The sequence below is a fragment of the Gossypium hirsutum genome, chromosome A06 (assembly GCF_007990345.1).
Source record: "Gossypium hirsutum isolate 1008001.06 chromosome A06, Gossypium_hirsutum_v2.1, whole genome shotgun sequence".
In the NCBI taxonomy this organism is placed as follows: Eukaryota; Viridiplantae; Streptophyta; class Magnoliopsida; order Malvales; family Malvaceae; genus Gossypium; species Gossypium hirsutum.
The window spans coordinates 14,343,200-14,359,755 of record NC_053429.1 but is presented as its reverse complement, the minus strand read 5'-3'; the positions used below and the strand labels follow the sequence as shown (position 1 = coordinate 14,359,755).

Here is a 16,556-nt window from a genome sequence, read left to right as displayed (position 1 = left end):
CCATACCCAAAATGACATCAAACTCACCGAATGGTAACAACATCAGATTAGCTAGAAAACAGTGACTTTGAATTATCAAAGGACAATTCTTGCAAACCTTATCTACTAACACATATTTGCCTAAAGGGTTTGACACTTTAATCACAAATTCAGTAAGTTCTACAGGTAAGCACTTACTAGATACTAAATTCACACAAACATAGGAATGAGTAAATTTGGGATCAATCAATGCAATAACAATACTATTATAAAGGGAAAATGTACCAGTAATCACATCAAGGGATGACGCCTCCTCATGAGCACGTATGGCATAAGCTCTAGCAGGTGCACTAACTACTGGTCTCCCAGTTGAATCCTTTGGCACACTTTTGCTGCTAGCCCCACTTCTTGTATTTCTCGGGGGTTTACTCCTATTAACAGTGCTAGTCTATCTAACATTCTAAAATTTTTCTTCTTCAACCCTTTTTGGACAGTCCTTAATATAATGTTCTCAAGAACCACACCTAAAACAAGCTCGACTAATCACCCAACACTCACTGTAATGTTGCTTACCACAATGCTAACACTCAATTCTATTAGACTTCACATTACCCACACTTGCCATTGAAGTAGCTTGAGCTTTAGAACCCGAATATGATCTCCCACAGTCTCAGTGGGAATATTCAGCTAAAATAGTCAATCGAGGATTCATCTCATTGGACTTCTTTGACTGGGATTGGAACGACTTACTCATTGGCCTCTTTCTTGCATCTCTGGCTTCACTCACAGCTTTTCTCTTTTCTTTGTTTAGCTATTCGGCTTTACAAGCTCGATCGACCAATACTACAAACTCTTTCAAGTCTAAGATTCCAACTAATAGTCTGATGTCTTCATTTAACCCATCCTTGAACCTCGTGCAAATAATAGCTTTGGTAGACACACATTCCTGGGCATACTTGCTGAGTCTACCAAATTCATGTTCATATTCTGCCACAGATATTTTACCTTGTTTCAGCTCGAGAAACTCTTTCCGTTTTTGATCAATGAACCGCTGGCTTATGTACTTCTTTCTAAACTCCTCTTAGAAGAAATCCCATGTAACCTTTTCTTTTGGGACCACAGATACCAATGTCTTCCACCACTGATATGCTGAATTCCTCAGTAAAGATATAGCACATTTTAAACATTCTTCGAGAGTGCAAGAGAGCTCATCAAATACGTTGATAGGATTTTCAAGCCAAAACTTTATTTTCTCGGGATCATCATCTATTTTAGCCTTAAATTCTTCAGCCCCTTGTTTTTGAATTTTATTAACTGGAGACTTGCTAAATCTTACCATTTTGGCACCTTGAGGAACTACAGAAACCGATTGGGGAATAGGAGGCGGTGGAGGAGGTTGAGCATTAGAATTTTCTCGAACAAATATATAAACCAATTATTCATCATACGGGGAAAGGCTTCCCGAGCCCCATCTCTCTGATCAAGTGTCTCGGGTCTACTCTCAGCTGGCGCAGTCCCTTGCATGAGAGCTGGCGTATTACTTTCTACATCATCAGCTACAGCTCGATCGGGATCCATTTACTATATAAAAACACAATTTGAATTGTCAGGAGTTATCATACTATCACAGTATATTTATGGCATGTATAGATAGACTTCCAAAAACGATACGTAAATCTGAGAACTGGCTAAACCATAGCTCTGATACCACTAAATGTAACTCCCCTTACCCGTATTCAACGTTGGAATAGGGTACGAGGCATTACAAAAACATACACATGCAATCGTACAAAACTGAGACACAATTTTTACATCTAAATTAAACTATTCAATTTTCATCACTAAGTCCCTGATATGAATCTACGAGGCCCAAAACATACTAAATTAAACTATTCAATTTTCATCACTAAGTCCCTGATATACATACACATGTATAGATAGATTTTATCTTATAACCATTTTTGTACAATTTATAATGATTTTCTAAAAACAGAACAGGGGATTTCGGAGTCATTCTGACACCGTCTCACACAACTTTAAATATCTCATTATCGGAAATTCCTTTGCTTACACGGTTTCTTTTATAAGAAACTAGACTCATTAAGCTTTAATTTCATGTCTCATTCAGCCTCTAATTCAAGTCCATAAATTTATGGTGATTTTCTAAATTCACGTTACTGCTGCTGTCCGAAGCAGACTATTTCAAATTACCCTTAAATTCCCAAGCTCAAACACTTAAGAACTTACCATTTGAGCTTAGAACATATCATGGCCATATCATATCTTACTAAATCAACTCATAATGTCCTATTATAATTGAATTTACTCAATGTTTAAACACTTAAAACTTAACTCGGAAGTTGCCGAACGATTACGACGGCTCTTCGATCACTTTTTCCTTTCCCTTATCCAACTTTGATCCTCTAGGCTCTTGAGCTAAATCAAACAAATTTACTTCTCAATCAAACACATATATATGGCAACCATATACATTTCAAAAACCAATTCGTTCGTATCATTTGTCCATATATTAGCTTTTAGCATATTTGGTCATTAGAGTGACCTATTTAACTTTCAAGCATTCATTTCTAATTTTAATTAAACAATGCCGAATGCCATTAGCTACTAATGCCACACACACACATGTGCATAAAATTCATCCATACATAACCTCTAGCTTATTCGGTCATTCATCTCTCAAACCTATCAAAGTTTCATGTCGAACTTCCCTGGCCGAATACACATATAAGCACATAATGCACATTTAGAATTTTTTTTTATTTACTTCATGATACATTCGGCCTTGGCAACAATTTCATTAGAAATCCCTATTAGCCACTTCATCAATCAATTATATCATCTACTTAATATTTCATAACTTATCATGCTAGCTGAATATTATTTATTCAAGTTCATCATCTTCATATTCGGCATTAGCATCAAATATAATAGCCCATTTCTTCCCACTTTGAATCTATGCATCCATTTAATCATAGTTTGTTCAAGCACTCATACAACAAGATTCATCCAATTTAACAAGAAACAAAAACTTTATTCCTCCATAGCTACAATGGCCGAAAGATCTAGACATCTCAATACCGAAATTTCTAACATGGGTTGCCTAAAGAATTTGGTAGGGAGTTCAAATTTATCTAGCATTTCAAGTAACTTAACACATCCATATAGCTAACATGCTAATAGTCTCAAGGCTTCAACTAAAACTTTTGAAGCCTCTTAGTCGAATACTAACTCTCTAATAATCCCAAATCCATCCATGAGATAGTTAGAATTTAGACTAATCTTCCAAGGGATGTATGAACTTTCAAAGCAACACTAAACATACCTTAATCTAGTGAGCCTTCATAGCCGATTTTTCTCCAAGCTCATTCCCTTCCTTTCTTTCTTCTATTCGGCCAAAGATGTTCAAGGATGAACACTTTTTTTTTCTTTGTTTCCTTTCTTCCATTCACGGCAATGGGGGGGCATGGATGAGACCATTTTTTTATTTTCATCACTCCACCTTTTTGCATTACTTTAATCCTAACCCCTTTTTTTTATTCTTTCTAACATAACTCACTAACACAACATGTTTGCAACATGTTTCCACCCATAGCATGGCCGGCCACTATGCTTTAATTTTGAGTAATTTGACATGCAAACCCATCATTTCACAACATGCATTATTAGGCCACTTTACATTTGCCTAGCACATTTCCAAATTTTCTCACATAAGTCCTATTTGATAAAATTCACTTACTATTAACAAAATTCAAACATGAAATTTTCACACATGCATATGTACATATAATGAGCATCAACTATGACGGTTAATTATCTTTATGACTCGGTTTAGTGGTCCCGAAACCACTTTTCGACTAGGGTCACTTTAGGGGTGTCACAACTCTTCCCCCCTTTAGGGATTTTCGTCCTCGAAAATTTCTACCGATGCATAGTTTAGGATAACGTCCTCTTATTGAATTATATCCATATAAACATTAGCTCATCGATAGCAATTGTAATTCATTACTGATTTCGCATCGATCCATAAAATCATTTTCTTATCTTAAAACAAATACATAAACATTTCTACAAGTATGCACATATATCTCATTTTCTTGATTTCATAAGCAATAATCACTTAACTTAATTCACAAATGCATTTCAAACACATATTGAGCACATATTAACATGTATAATTCACATCATCAACCCACATATTTGTAACCCACATTTTCATTCATGAATAAGCTGTAACCTAACCAAAAGTACACATATACTCAAACATCCCAATAAATATCCTTTATAACTTTATCACATCTCAATATTCAACTAAACTCATTTCCAAAAGAAAAGTCAACTTCCACGTACCTGAACATTTAGTTCATTTAGCACATTCAATCACAGTTAACGTTACCCGTATACAGTCGAATAGGCATAAAGCCTAATATAATACACTGGCATGAGATTTATTCTAGCGCATAACTCGTATATCCAAAATTATCAACATTCATCAAAAATTCTTTCAAACTTTCGAATGTTGAAACTTAATCAAAATAATTTCTTGAACAAGATTAACAAATTAGTGTCCATTCAGCAATAGCACATATAGCTCTTACAATGCCATATCCTAGATATGGTCTTACATATTCTCACATATCGAGCCGATGCCATGTCCCAGACATGGTCTTACACACTATCTCAAATCAATGCCTTCGTCCCAAACGAGGTCTTACATGAACTCCACTTCACACACTTAGTGCCCACTGACCGATCTCGCACTCATAGTGCTCGGTTAAAGGAATTCGCACACACACAGTGCCTCTAATCATTCACATACATAGTGCTCTTATTCATTCGTTAATACACATTGATATGACTTAACCAAGTCTATAAACATCATGTATGTACACTTTTAAACATATCATCTCATTTAAATTTGAATTCGTATAGTAATGAGCACTTAAACTTTGCTCAAATTACCGGCACGAAGCCTACTAGGCACGAAGGCCCGAATACACGTCACCAGCATGATTACTCTTCGGGACCTAGTCCGGATATAACACCAGCACGAATGCTCTTTGGGGTTTAGCACGGATATATCACTAGCACGAATGCTCTTCGGAACTTAGCCCGGATACATCACTAGCACGAATGCTCCTCGGGACTTAGCCCGAATATATCACTAGTATGAATGCTCTTCGGAACTTAGCCCGGATACATCACTAGCATGAATGCTCTTCGGGACTTAGCCCGGATTTAGTAACTCGCACCAATGCCTTCGGATCTTAGTCTGGATATGGTCACTTAGCACAAAGCCTTCGGGACTTAGCCCGGACATCATTCGAATAACCATGCACATTTAACAATAAATCATGACACATTCGTATGTCATTTTCATTAGCAAAACTCAAACACAAGACACTTATCATTCTTGCAATTTCGGCTCAATAGCCACACACAAAGAGCATGATTTTGATTTGCTTAAAGCATGATCTAATCAAATCATAATTTAAGCTCTATTACTCAAGAACTTACCCCTTTCTGCTGTCCGAAATCGACTTGGTAAGGTCGCACCCTTAATATAAATAATTGATAGAAAAAATATATATATATAGTGGGTTCGCACACATAGTGCTTAATAATCAACCACGCACACTTAGTGCCATGTACTTTAAACTCGCACACTTAGTGCCATGCATTTTAAGCCGGCACACTTAGTGCCAATCTCACAACCGTGAACACTTATTGCCCGTACACTTAGTGCTGAAAACCAACCACTCTATACGCTTCACTGCCTTTTTACATTCGACAATTTCGTCTCTACATACATATACACATATAGCAATACACATTAGTATATCATTTACATTACTTGAATACAAACACAACATGCTTATCGACCATTCAACTTCCAGTTCCATAGCCACATACAAAAATCACATTTATAGACATAACACTCCTTCAAAATTGCATCACTTATACCCTTATAATTCAATCCAAATCGAAATTCAAATACGAGTACATGATACGTACCTGATCAACTTAATAATTTAGGCATATCTAAATGAAGTTATATCGCAAATTCTCATAGTCAGAAGCTTGCTACAGCTCGATCGGGATCAAGATTCATTACAATACAGCAAACACATTTTAATAGCCAAAAATCATCACACTATCATTTTATCACTTTATGGCATGTATAAATAGACTCACGCGTGCTACGTTAGTCCTAGAATCGACTAAACCGTAGCTCTGATACCAATAAAATTGTAACACCCCGTACCCGAGACCGTTGCCGGAGTCGGACACGAGGGGTTCACAGACTAAATTCGCTTACTATCGCAGTCCATTTTAAAATTTTCCAGGCAGTTGGCTAACTGCGACACTGTCACCTTAAAAATCATATCTTGAGTTTCACAACTCGAAAATCAGTTTCGTAATTTTTCCCTGAAACTAGACTCATATGCCCATCTACATATTTTTTTCTAGAATTTTTGGTCAGGCTAATTAGTACAGTTTATTAGTCAAAGTCTCCCATGTTACAGGGATCAACTACACTGACCTTTGCGCATTACGACTTGGATATCTCCCTGCGCAGAGCTTCAATACTGATTCCGTTTGTTTCTATAGAAACTAGACTCAGAGAGGAATCTATACATATATGGCATGACTCCTAATTATCTCTGGTTAATTTATAATGAATTTCCAAAGTCGGAACAGGGAATCCAGAAACCGTTCTGGCCCTGTCTCACGAGAACCTGAATATCTCTTAACATACTGTCCATATGATCGTTTCGTTACTTTCCTATGAAAATAGATTCATCAAGGTTCGTTTACATAATTTATTCATTATTTAATTCCAATCCTACTATTTTTAGTGATTTTCCAAATCTACATCACTGCTGCTGCCAGCATCTGCCTTTAAGGTAGACATTACCTATTTCATAGTTTCCATGATTCAACTAGCCCTTTTAGCATAAATAGCACAAATTATGATAGTGATTAACCATTCCATACCAAATGATTATAACATTATGCTCAAACATATATAAGCCATTTTCGCATGGCTATATACATTAACCAAAATATTCTTCCGCCACTAGTCTATTTTATACATGCCATAAGATAATCCAAAACATAGCAGTACCAAACAGTGGATAGTGATAGTGTGACTAGTTGCTGACGATCCCCGAGCCTGTAGCTTCGTAATGAGATCTATAAAACAGAGGAAACAGAGTAAACGGAGTAAGCATTACAATGCTTAGTAAGTTTTAAGCAGTGTCAACAGATAACAATCAAATTATAACATAGTTGTTCGTATTTTTATTTCAGTCTTCCTTCGGGCATACCATCCCTTTACCGAATATGCACATCTCATCATATACAATAAGCAGATAAACTTTCACATAAAAGTGAACTCATGTGACATAGATATATCGTATGATTTCACATAACCTCTCACTCTGATCCGATGTCACATAATCATAGGAATAGTCTCATAGATTGCTCTCGTATGCGTCACATAACTACCTTATGATTTAGTGCAAATCAAGCTCACATATAAACTTGGAGTACATACCTGTTTAACCTTTCGCATTGAATATATTTATAAGCAATTCTTATTACAAAGACTTACCCGGACATAATCTCCACACGAAGTTATCGGGTCTTACCCGGACAAAATCCCCACACGTAGTCATCGGGTCTTTAGAGCTCGGATATAGTACGAGCACGAAGCTTACGGACATTAATCAGTGATAATATTCTCGCATAAAGCCTGCGGGGTTTTAACCCGGATATAGTACTGATACAAATGCCCTTCGGGACTTATCACATTCATCACATCGGCCATTAGGCCCTATCACATATATATACACTTTCACATTCATCACATCAGCCATTAGGCCTTATCACATATATACACTTTCACATTCATCACATCGGCCATTAGGCCTTATCACATATACACACTTTCACATTCATCACATCGGCCATTAGGCATTATCACATATACACACTTTCACATTCATCACATCGGCCATTAGGCATTATCACATATATACACTTTCACATTCATCACATCGGCCATTAGGCCTTATCACATATATACACTTTCACATTCATCACATCGGCCATTAGGCATTATCACATATATACACTTTCACATTCATCACATCGGCCATTAGGCCTTATCACATATATACACTTTCACATTCATCACATCGGCCATTAGGCCATACTATCATTTCATATTCGAATACTCATAAACTTACAATATCACGATTTAGAATTCAAGTATGGGTTTAATCAATAGCTTGTGAGGAACTAAAACAAGTTTATCAAGGTTCACAACAAAATCTCAAATTCAGCACAAGCTGTTTTTCCTGAACAATAGTCACTAAATTATTTATGATTGGAGCTACAAAACTCCAAATCACTTTCTGTTAATTTTTCCTGAATATAGACTCGTATATCTTCCATCCATAAAATTTCCAGAATTTTAGGTTTGGCCAATCAATACCAGATTTTTCTTAAAGTTTCCCCTGTTTCACTGTTTGACTAATCTGACCACTCTTCACTACGAATCAAATTTCTCATTTTACAGAATTCAAAATGTGTTGTATTTGATTTAATTTGAAACTAGACTCATTAAGGAGTCTAAGAATATAAATTTTATCTTATAACCATTTTTTTACAATTTATAATGATTTTCTAAAAACAGAACAGGGGATTTCGGAGTCATTCTGACACCGTCTCACACAACTTTAAATATCTCATTATCGGAAATTCCTTTGCTTACACGGTTTCTTTTATAAGAAACTAGACTCATTAAGCTTTAATTTCATGTCTCATTCAGCCTCTAATTCAAGTCCATAAATTTATGGTGATTTTCTAAAGTCACGTTACTGCTGCTGTCCGAAGCAGACTATTTCAAATTACCCTTAAATTCCCAAGCTCAAACACTTAAGAACTTACCATTTGAGCTTAGAACATATCATGGCCATATCATATCTTACTAAATCAACTCATCATGTCCTATTATAATTGAATTTACTCAACGTTTAAACACTTAAAACTTACCTCGGAAGTTGCCGAACGATTACGACGGCTCTTCGATCACTTTTTTCCTTTCCCTTATCCAACTTTGATCCTCTAGGCTCTTGAGCTAAATCAAACAAATTTACTTCTCAATCAAACACATATATATGGCAACCATATACATTTCAAAAACCAATTCGTTCGTATCATTTGTCCATATATTAGCTTTTAGCATATTTGGTCATTAGAGTGACCTATTTAACTTTCAAGCATTCATTTCTAATTTTAATTAAACAATGCCGAATGCCATTAGCTACTAATGCCACAAACACACATGTGCATAAAATTCATCCATACATAACCTCTAGCTCATTCGGTCATTCATCTCTCAAACCTATCAAAGTTTCATGTCGAACTTCCCTGGCCGAATACACATATAAGCACATAATGCACATTTAGAATTTTTTTTTATTTACTTCATGATACATTCGGCCTTGGCAACAATTTCATTAGAAATCCCTATTAGCCACTTCATCAATCAATTATATCGTCTACTTAATATTTCATAACTTATCATGCTAGCTGAATATTATTTATTCAAGTTCATCATCTTCATATTCGGCATTAGCATCAAATATAATAGCCCATTTCTTCCCACTTTGAATCTATGCATCCATTTAATCATAGTTTGTTCAAGCACTCATACAACAAGATTCATCCAATTTAACAAGAAACAAAAACTTTATTCCTCCATAGCTACAATGGCCGAAAGATCTAGACATCTCAATACCGAAATTTCTAACATGGGTTGCCTAAAGAATTTGGTAGGGAGTTCAAATTTATCTAGCATTTCAAGTAACTTAACACATCCATATAGCTAACATGCTAATAGTCTCAAGGCTTCAACTAAAACTTTTGAAGCCTCTTAGTCGAATACTAACTCTCTAATAATCCCAAATCCATCCATGAGATAGTTAGAATTTAGACTAATCATCCAAGGGATGTATGAACTTTCAAAGCAACACTAAACATACCTTAATCTAGTGAGCCTTTATAGCCGATTTTTCTCCAAGCTCATTCCCTTCCTTTCTTTCTTCTATTCAGCCAAAGATGTTCAAGGATGAACACTTTTTTTTTCTTTGTTTCCTTTCTTCCATTCACGGCAAAGGGGGGGTATGGATGAGACCATTTTTTTTTCATTACTCCACCTTTTTGCATTACTTTAATCCTAACCCCTTTTTTTTTATTCTTTCTAACATAACTCACTAACACAACATGTTTGCAACATGTTTCCACCCATAGCATGGCCGGCCACTATGCTTTAATTTTGGGTAATTTGACATGCAAACCCATCATTTCACAACATGCATTATTAGGCCACTTTACATTTGCCTAGCACATTTCCAAATTTTCTCACATAAGTCCTATTTGATAAAATTCACTTACTATTAACAAAATTCAAACATGAAATTTTCACACATGCATATGTACATATAATGAGCATCAACTATGACGGTTAATTATCTTTATGACTCGGTTTAGTGGTCCCGAAACCACTTTCCGACTAGGGTCACTTTAGGGGTGTCACATAACAGTGAAGCGACATCTATTGCCTATGTGGCGACATTGAAGGCGATTTGCTTAGCTCAGGTTCAACTTCAGGAGTGTGTCGCAACATCCTCTGTCATGACACCAAAGGGAGACTTGGTATTTTGAGTTCTTGCTCACTATGTTGCGACGTCAAACTGCCGTGTTCGAACATAACAACCGGTCTCGTGTTCTCATGCCTCCGAATAGTGTCCTACATAATGACTAAACATGTTAGACTTCCCTTAGGCCTACATCGACCCCTCAGGTCATATAAACAACACAAATCATAGTTTTTATTAATTGAAAACTAAAATAGAAAAATGAAATAAGACACAATAAAATTACTTATATTCAAGCTCCTTAAGTATGAAATTAGTTTAATCTGCTATAGCGAATTGTGGCAGACCAAGCGTATATCGTGACTCGTAGGTTTGTGCAAGTGTACACAGTCGTTATCAAGTAATAAGTAAGTATCGAGTTATCGTCTCCACATGCATTTTATTTGTGCTAAGTCACCTAATTTGTAAAATTATATTAACAATTTGGTAAATAAAAACACAATATAGTTGAGAAGTGATGATTAAAATATATTAAACTAAATGCAATGGTCCCTAATGCATATTATCCTAAGTACGCAAACTGTATGAATGAGATAGATTTTAGCAAAATTAAACACAATTTGCAACAATTATAATATAAATAAACTAGGACAATTACTTTAATTAAACTCAACTTATTATCAACATGCTTAATAACATTAGGAAAAACATTCCATGGCAACTGGATCTTTCATGAGTTTGGAAACCACATTAGGTGCTTTCGGAATCCTTTACTTAGTAAATACACATTTTACTGTTCCTTATTTACTAAGGGTTTTGATAAAATCCTAATTATACATATTTTTACCCAAAATACCTAGCATATTTATGGATGTTTATTACTAGATTTATGGATTTTGGTGCTCTTAATCCGGTTATTTCATGTTTTGTACTCAGGAGAGCACCAAGAGTCAAAAAGATCCAAAAACAAGCCAAAAAGGGACAAAATGGACCAAATCGAGAAGATGACAAGGCCTAAGCCTTGCCACACGAGCAGCTCACACGCCCGTGTCTTTTGAGGGTGTCGACCAAAGCTTTCACGATTCATACGGCCTGGCCATTGACCCACACGGCTGTGTGCAATTTAATGGATTGAACACGGCCTGGCAATCACGTCACACGGTCGTGGTACACGGGTGTGTCCCTTTTTCAAAGTGTTGTATTTTACATGAAAAATGATACTTAAGGAGGAAGAAAGCCAATCCAAAGCCTATATAAACACCCTAAGTATGACTTAAAAAGGGGCCGCTCCCCTCCAGAACTTTTCTAGAGAACAAAACCACACACCGGGAATTACTTGAAGAAAGCCAGATGATCCATCCCAAAAGTCAAAGCTACTCCAAGACTGAAGATCTCTCTCAGAATTCCTTCAGGGGTTTTAGAGTTTTCTTTATGTTTTTTTATTTTCAAACTTTTGAGATGTACTCTTATTTTATTATGAACTAAACCCCTTAGATACCTAAGGGGTTGAAACCTATGATGGATCTTGTTATTATTATCTGAACTATATGATAAATACTTAATTTGTTCTTAATTATGTCTTCTTAATGCTTGAGTTAATATTTCAGGTATTAATTCATGATTTGATGTGCTTATGCAGAGGAGCAAAGTCTCTGTCTAAGAGTAGATTTGGCATAATTAAGCGGAGTTGATCGAACGCCTAGAAATAGGGCTACGAGATTTTGCCGAATTAGGGTGAAACCTAATATGGGAGTCCATAGATCGATTTACTTCTTCCCTAGGGGTTTTAATTAAGAAATAAATTTTGATTAATTCAAGTGAGGGTTAGGTGTTATTAGTCTCAAAAGAGATAATAATATAGGTTAGGGAGTCTCACGGATCAAGTCAAGTGAATAAATCGTATGGTTCAGAGTCAGATAACAAGTGAAATCTAGGTGGATTCCTCCTTGGGTGTCGTCTTTATCAATTACTTTTCTTCAAGTATTTTTCCAAATTTTCTCTTTGCTTTAGTTTAGTTAGTTAATTAGTTTAATAAACAACCCCTTTTTATTTCTAGGTTAAATAATAAAAAGATAGTTATTACTAGTACTTTTGGTTCCCTTGGATACGATATCCTGGTCTTGCCATTACTATACTATTGTTTGATAGATGCGCTTGCCTTTTCATCGTGATAATAGTTAGTTCAGTTTTGATCTTCATTATAAATATTTATTACTTGTTACGAATCGCGCGATCAAGTTTTTGGCGCCGTTGCCGGGGAGCTAAAATATTAGGAACGCTCAATTTTTATTACTTTAGACATTTATTTTTCTTGCAATTTAATTTAATTTAATTATTTAGTTTATTATTTATTAATTTACTTTTTCTTTTTCTTGGCAGGTTTTTATAGTTTATGACTAGAAGAAACCCAACGGGATCATTACTTTTTGACGAAGAAATCGATCGTACAGTTCGTAGAAATCAAAGAGAGATAAGTGCAACTTACGATACACGGAGAACGAGCAAGAAGACGATACTCAACTCCCATAAGGCGCAACTTATGATACACGATGAACGAGCAAGAAGATGATACTCAACTCCCAACCAACGAGATGGCTGAAAACCAAGGGAATCAGCTACCTCCTGCAATTGCGGCTAATCAAAATCCTACTCCACGCACTATGTATGATTATGCTAAACCTTCTCTAACAGGAACTGAATCTAGCATAGTTAGATCTACTGTAGCTGCAAATACTTTTCAATTAAAACTTAACACTATTCAGATGATACAACAGTTTGTTCAGTTTGATGGTTTGCAGGATGAAGATCCCAACGCTTACTTAGCAAATTTTCTGGAATTTTGTGATACATTCAAAATCAATGGCGTTTCGATGATGCCATTCATCTTCGGTTATGTCCTTTTTCATTAAGGAACAAAGCTAAACAGTGGTTGAGCCCATTACCATGAGGGTCAATTACTACTTGGGAGCAAATGACCGAAAAATTTTTACTAAAATACTTTCCGCAGGCTAAAATGGCTAAATTACGTAATGATATCTCTTCTTTTGTGCAGATGTATTTAGAAACACTTTATGATGCATGGGAGAGATTCAAGGACTTACTGAGAAGGTGCCCTCACCATGGGTTACCGCTTTGGCTTCAAGTACAAACATTCCACAATGGTCTGAATCCCTCGACTCAGCAAATGGTTGACGCGGCTGCTGGCGGAACCATCAACAATAAAACACTGGAAGATGCCTACGAGTTTATAGAGGAGATGTCACTGAATAAATATCAGTGGCAAGTTATGAGGACAAAGCCAATGAAAACAGCCGGCATTTATAACATCGACTCAGTTACTATGCTGTCAAATCAAGTAGAACTTCTCAATAAAAAAATTGATGGTTTACTTGGCTTTACGCAGGTACATCCAGTAATGAGGTGTGACGAAAGTGGAGGAGGTGTGCATACAGAATATCAACCCTTCAATCCCACAACCGAAGAGGAACAAGTCAACTATATGGGTAACAATAACTTTAGATCTCAAAATAACCCATACAGTAATACTTATAATGCAGGTGGGAGGAACCATCCAAATTTCTCCTAGGGTGTTCAAGGGAATCAAAAGCTACAAAATCTTCAGGGTTTTCAACAGCCACCTTATCAACAAGAGAAGAAACCAAATCTTGAAGAGATGCTCTCAAAGTTCATATCAGTGTCAGAAACTTGTTTCCAAATTACCAAGACAGGACTTAAAAATCAACAAGCATCGATCGAAGGACTCGAAACTCAGATAGGCCAGCTTTCCAAACTGATCTCCGAATGACCACAAGGTAGTTTGCCAAGTAATACCGAGCCTAACCCAACGGAACAACTCAATGCAATTAATACTCAAGATGACAAAGGAGTCGTTGAGCCTGAACCAGAACCGAGGCAAGAAATTGTGGTAAGCAAATGGAAAGATTAGGTAGGTCAAAATACAAACAAACCAGTGACTGTCGAATATAAACCTCGTGTGCCATGCCCTAACGCGACAAGGAAAGATCGCTCAAACGGACAATTCGATAAATTCCTTAAACTTTTGAAAAAATTACATATTAACTTACCGTTTATGGAAGCTTTGTCACAGATGACAAATGTAATGAAATTTTTAAAAGAGATTTTAGTAAATAAGCGGAAGTTGGACGAAGCGTCTTATGTGCAGCTAAATACAGTCTGCTTAGCTATTCTACAGAATAAGCTACTCCACAAATTGAAAGATCCAGGAGTTTTACAATTCCTTTCTTAATTGGTAGTTTAGATATACGTCGTGCATTAGCTGATTTAGGGGCTAGTATTAACGTCATGCCTTACAAAATGTTTAAGCAACTAGGTCTTGGGAAACCTAAACAAGCTAGGATGACCATTCAATTGGCAGATAAAACTATAAGATTCCCTAGGGCTATTATTGAAGATGTACTCGTGAAAGTAGATAAGTTCATATTTCCAGTTGATTTCGTTGTTCTAGACATAGAAGAGGATAATAACACCCCTTTGATTTTAGGGAGGCCCTTTTTAGCAACTGCTAAAACAATTATTGATGTTGGCACAGGTGAGCTTACATTTCATGTGGGAGACGAAACGCTCACCCTTCAAGCTCGTAATTCTGGCATCACATCAAACATTCATGGTAATAGTCTACACCAATCTGCTAAAACTGACAATATGACTTTGCAGAAATTAAGCTTCAAAGAAGTTCACGAGCGATGTTCCAGAAATGATAGAGGACACATTCATGAAGAACGAAGGCTACGGATAGAGGAGCTAGACGAATGGCGAGAACATAAATTGAGAACACATGATAAACTAAAACTACGCCAAAACAAGCCCGAAACCTCTCCACATCAACTTAAGGTTGGCGATAAAGTCTTACTAGATGCGTCAGATCCTCACATTGTCATTACCACACCGAATGAGGAAATCCCTCTTACGGTACTTAATATTTTTCCATTCGGTACGGTGGAGGTGAGTCACCCCAAGTTTGGCACTTTTAAGGTAAACAACACCCGATTAAAACTCTATTTTGATGAGATTGATAGCAGGAATGAGGAGTATAAACTCCTCGAATCACCCTGACCATTCACTAAAGAGGTAAGTCGAGCTTAGACTATAAATAAGCGTTTCTCGGGAGGCAACCCGAGCACTAACATATTTTGGTTTCTTTATTTTTTTTTATTTTTTTCTAACACTTTAAATAATTAGATTTATCTTTGAATTGCAAAGTTTTTCAGCACACATGGCCAGGCACATAGGCGTGCCTAAGACCGTGGCCAAGTAGGGGAAGAAACACGACCCTGCGATACGACTGTGTAGAAGCAGGACATGATTTCCCAAAAACACGAGATGCAATAAATCCCCGCGGCCGTGCGACATGGCCGTGGGTGAACTTGATAGGAGAACACGAGCGCGGGAATGGAAAAACACAGGTGTACCAGTGGCAAGGGATTCTGTTTCTTCGACACGGGCGTGAGACACGCCCATGCCTATAAGCCATGGACAACAATACACGGGCATGGGAGAAGCGAACAAAACTAAGCACGGCCGTACGATATGGCCGTAGGCCACACACGCCCAAAACAAACGGGCGTGGGATAGTAGCCGGGCACGACCTAAATTGAAAAATTCGAAAAACAAGGGCTCACTTTCAGAGTACACAGGCGTGGCCCTAGGCCGTGTGGCTTCCCCCTATATAAGCAAACCACTGTTCATTTTCTTCTTCCTTTCAAAACCTTAGCTAAAATCTCCCCTTCCCCACTCCCTAATCCCTATTCCGGCCACCATTACTCAGATTCTCACTTCCCCAACGCTCAAACCACCCTAAAATCCACTCCCCCTGAATTAATCCTCACTTTCCCCTCCATTTTTCCTCTA

At 36.8% G+C, this 16,556-nt stretch overlaps 1 non-coding gene across 1 annotated transcript; it reads right to left on the bottom strand.

Moving 5' to 3' along the window:
• Positions 1-13,686: 13,686 nt before the first annotated feature.
• Positions 13,687-13,793, bottom strand: LOC121230968 (small nucleolar RNA R71). Its single transcript, XR_005929040.1, has one exon. It is a non-coding gene; the product is annotated as a small nucleolar RNA R71 (small nucleolar RNA).
• Between the last annotated feature and the right edge of the window lie 2,763 nt (positions 13,794-16,556).